The sequence below is a fragment of the Ruditapes philippinarum genome, unplaced genomic scaffold (genome assembly GCF_026571515.1).
Source record: "Ruditapes philippinarum isolate M1 unplaced genomic scaffold, ASM2657151v2 ctg4211_1_1_1_1, whole genome shotgun sequence".
NCBI classification, from domain to species: Eukaryota; Metazoa; Mollusca; class Bivalvia; order Venerida; family Veneridae; genus Ruditapes; species Ruditapes philippinarum.
Window position 1 is genome coordinate 127,149 of NW_026866931.1, and position 5,496 is coordinate 132,644.

A 5,496-nucleotide genomic window follows, 5' to 3' on the forward strand; every position below is an offset into this window, starting at 1 on the left:
GATCACTGTGACGTCATACGTTAAATTCCATAATCATTTGTTTACGTATCTCAACTCAATACGATGGAATGGAAACATGTAAAAAATCTCTTGGGTCTCACCAAAGCTTGTGTGGTACTCAAAACGCGTCTTCAAACCTCAAGGCACCGTAAATTACGAGTTAAATGTCAGCAATTTTTGGCATAGCACCACGGGTGAAAATATTAGAGAGCATTATGGGACCGAGACAAAAATTTGTTTGATGAATCTGTAGGTTTAGCTCGTTCTTTTTCCCGCCCACACTGGTTCTTAGAGCTCGCTGCGCTCGCTATTATTCAACAACATTGTCTCTGAGATTAAACTATTGTTCTACTTATAAATAAATAAATAACAAATCTTATAACATATGAAATCTTATAAACTATAGATAATGGAAATTTACTGAAAAAATAGGTATGTTTTATTTTATTTTGCAATCAAATTTATTTACGTTGTTAATTTCATTTTTATTGATTTATCATAATTCATTGTTTAATCACATGCTGCGCTATATATATATATATATATATATATATATATAACATATAAAAACAACACTGTAAAAGGTCGACACTGCTTGATAAACACAGCACTAATGTCGACACGAAAGATATATACGTCGGTGTCAGGGATGGGGTAATTGAAAAAAGTATTTGTAATTGAGTGTAATTAATTACATTTTTCAAAGTAATTGGAAGTAATTTGTAATTGAGTCTGCATTCAGTTACAAGTAATTGAATGTATTTAAATACATTTCAAAATTATCATGTATTTTCAATTACTTTTCAATTACATTTCAATTACTTTTTTTTCAAGTTTAAAATTCAAAAAGGTGTCTTATAATGATGTTTAGTTTGTATACCTGTTTGGCATGGGCTTTTGTTTATACAATAATTAGTCTCATAGTGTTAATATCTGTAAACAACATGACACACTGCCCAGGGCAATAGGTAAAGGTCTAAATTTGTTCAGGTGTGAACCCCTCTCATACCAAAAAACTCCCCTATTTTAGAATCTAGGGGTTCTAAATTAATCACATTCTTGTGAATTATAGACATTATTATTTTATATACTGATAGGCTGTACTGCCCCAAAGTTGTACTTACTAAATAAACCTATTTACGCAAATAAAAATTCAGTATAGAGAAAATCTTGTTTAGAACCAAACATGAACTCAATGAATGATACTGGATGAAAAAGTCAATGAAAAATTTTTCTAGAAATTTTAAAGCAAAATCTATAAATGGTGATTCAACTGAACGCTAACCTTTCTAACCAAATACCGTACATAAAGCTTTGTGTATATCTCATTGCTGTTTATACATGTATTTGTTCTCAAGATTTTAAAAAAATAAACTAAAGTAATTGAAATGTATTTAATTACATTTGTCAAAGTAATTGAGAGTAATTAATTACATTTGAAAAAATCCATGTAATTGTAATTGCAAGTAATTGATAAAATTATCAATATATTTGAAAGTATTTAATTACATTTCAAAGTAATTGACCCCAACCCTAGTCGGTGTATTTCATTTTCAATTCCCTTGGTGTACATTAGGGTCTGATTCAGTTAAGCTAGATACGGTACATGTACTTTCAGCTTAACTTAACAGTGAGAGTGCTAGACTATTGGTTACTTACACTGAAAATTTCAGTCCCCACAGAACGGACATTCAATATTTCCGAGTCCGATGTTAATAATTCTATAAATGTTAAATAGATGTATTACAGGAGGGCCTATATCTTTTAAAAAAGAAGTTGTATCAACACAATATGTTGACAGTGTAAGAGCACTTGTGGGTGAACTAACAATTTCATCTCTGGGGTAGGGTGTTTCGATGTGTCGGAGCCCGATGTTTTTATTGGGTTTTTTTCCGTAAGTATAATTTTTACAATGGTAGCTGTCCACCACTAGTAGGTGCCATTGAAAACTTTAGCCCACGGGGTACAAATTGTAAGAGCCTCTGCTGTTTTCTAGTACAATGTTCTTTGACCTTTTTTTAACATATAAAAAAACAACACTGTAAAAGGTCGACACCGTTTGATAAACACAGCACTAATGTCGATAACAAAGATATATACGTCGGTGTATTTCATTTTTAATTCCCTTGGTGTACAGTAGGGTCTGATTCTGTTAAACTAGATAGGATACATGTACTATTAGGTTAACTTAACAGTGATAGTGTTAGACTATTGGTAAGTAACACTGAAAATTTCAGTCCCCACAGAACGGACATTCAATGTTTCCGAGCCCGATGATTATAATTCTATTTATATTAAATAGATGTATTACAGAAGGGCCTATATCTTCTAAAAAAGAAGTGGTATCATAATATGTTGACAGTTTCAGACCACTTGCGGGTTAACCTAACAATATTATCTCCAGGGTAGGGTGTTTCGATGTTTTGGAGCTGCGCACGATGTTTCTTTTGTTTCACATGTTAGAAACTTACCGATGTATAGTTTACTCTGTCCCATCCACCTACATTTCGTGTTATTTTACCTCCCGTTTGTAACCTGCAATTTCACTGTGTAAAGTCAACACAACCTGCAGTAATAGCAGCAAGTTTCACAATTTACCTCTGCTTCTCATATACTTAACATTAGGGGCCTTCATATTGTATACCAATTCCAACAAGAGACATCCCTCTAACTAATAATAATCATTAAAATTCATTTCATGAATCTTAGCAACACTCGTAAGCCTTCAAGTACAGCAACTTTCAATTTCACAAAAATATTAACGGGTACTTTATTTTTCCGAAACTGTCCCTTGCTACCTTTAACTTAGTACACTTACATTTTATGAAAAGACGTTTATTCTAACAATTAGAAAGCTTATGCAATTCTGAGAAAAAGTATACCACACATTGCCAATTCCATTGAGGTTTAATAAAAATATGGCCATTTAAGTGAACCCACCATTTCCACTTTCCTCTATTCAACACAGATTCATAGGGTTCTCCATAGTAAAACATCTTTACCCAATGTTTTAGAGGTCAATTGTTGTTCAGCTTCCTTTAATAAGAAACCTTATCCAATACTTCATACATCTACATGATATTGTCATGATAAAAGCATCACATCACATAGAAATGCCCTTACATGTATACCCTCCCCCTATCTTAAATTTTCATAAGAAGTCATGGTTTGAAATCTTTTACCTAATTTTATGAAACTTGTGGCAATTTCTTTGAGTCATTTCTCACGCATATTTGAAAACAATCATCAATGATACTAAAAATTGATCTTTTTTGTGTATTGGATGATTTGTAGCATTTTTATTAACAAATAGACATGCTGTCCTGCATGTGATTTCTTGTTTCCATGAAAAAATTAAGCTAACAATCATATTTAGTAAATATCTAACCTATTCTGGTTTCTAGTCTCCTTTTAACCATGCTAAAACAGTAAAACCTACAAGTGAGACATCTGCCTTCAGTTAAAATTAAATTCAAACACACCCGGGTACCTGGAGACAGATGAGAATTCCATGAAAAATGTTCAAATTTGACTTGTTTTTCTACATTTTTTTATGCATATATACATTAAAAAGGTAAAAATATGTTGTTTCTTGTTCATTTCAAAAGTACTTATTATAGCAGATGTTATTTCAAGGTCAAATGTACATTTACATATCCTACATGTAATCTTAATGGAGACAATAGGAAAGAGAGATGATTTTTCAATTATGTAAACACACCTAACTATCATTATAAAATACAAAATAAAAATAAAGGCATAATTGCATACTTTTATTGAAAAACAAATTTTCACAACTAACAATTGTAAATTTCTTTAAACAGCCTTAATTTTGTTTTTCATAATTTCTTATCAAACACAAACCACAACAAGGCATGATGCTTTCTTAAAGTTCCACTATTGTTCACGCATTATCCGATTTAATTTGAATTACCAGTAAATAGTCTGTAGAACACAAGGAAAATGCATGTGGGTAGAGGTGACCGGTTAACCTCAAGAAGCTAAAACCACAAGAATCAACAGGTAAAAGCCATGTGGCCGCCATGCGGTAACAAGAGTCCGTTTTGGGCTGAAATAAAAAAATCAATTAGCTGTGTTAACATACTAATAGTAGCTGTGATTACATTAACATATGCATACCGGTAGTATTTCTGGAGAAAAATACACTGACCATGCAGTGTAATAAGTATGACATATCCCAATACATAACATTAACATTTATGCAGTACAAAAACAAACATTTGCATATCAAGTCATAATATCATATTAACATAAAAAAAATTTCTTGGGTAGAGACACATATCAAATTGAGAGAGAGAGAGAAAGAGAGAGAGAGAGAGAGAATTTGTCTTACTGTAGTGCGACAGTCAATATTTCAATTCGTAAACTACAAAGGAATATTACCCATCCAAACAGCGTCAAGCATAAGCTTCTCCTATACCATGATTTGTCAATTCTTACTGGGTTTTTTTGCGAATAAATTTAGCAAGTTTTTTTTTTTAGTTTTATTATTAATTAGATGTTTTAAAAACAATACTATGCATAATGCGCATAAAATTCCATGAACTATTTTACAAAGCTTTGGATTTTGCTTGCACATTGAAAAATGAGGGATTGATATTATAATTATAATTATAATGTATACATGCTCATTTTAAAATTCAATGCACTGTTGATTTCTTTAACTAGACAGAGATATTTTTGTTACAAAATTAAGTTGCTCTCTGATGCTTTGCCAAGATTAAAAGCGTTAGAGAGAGAGAGAGAGAGAGATCCGAGGCACATGCAGTAAAAATTATTAAAATCCACATATATTTGTCATACTTTAAAATTGTTTACATACAATGTAGATGTGATATGCATGTAAAGTTTACTTAAAATGAATCAATATGTATAAAAGATAAACTTATCTCAAACAAATTACAATGATTCTGTGAAATAATTAAATCTTGAAAAGACTGTTTTATGGATATCATGGAACATTAACCTAAAATCTGATACAGCTGTTGTTCACAATCAAAGGTGGCAGGGGATAGTTTTTTTGGTCGAGGAAATGTGAGGCAGATACTGCTCATATATGTAATCTAATTTTTCAGTCGATTTTTAAATTTGCTAAAATTGGTTTGCATGCAGGGGACACATGGTCCCGACTCTTGAGAATTTTTAAACATTTCAGAATAAAACAAGTACAACTTACATATAGCACTATATAGAATAGCCAGGGACTGTCTCACAATTTTCTGAAAAATTGCCCTTTTTTCACATTTTCACGGGTCCAGCACTACGCTCCAGTCCCGAGCAACTGCCATAAACTACCATAGGATTTGTTGCTTAATGTATACCTATGCAAATAATCACCAATTAATGGGGGGTCAATCACCTTCTTTTTGAGTGACATTTCTTCTTCTGAACCCACCCCACTTTTCAAGCACAAAACCGAAAGTGAAAATTTTGGCCAGTTTCGTATTTTCATTCCATATCTGATGAAAAGTGCTA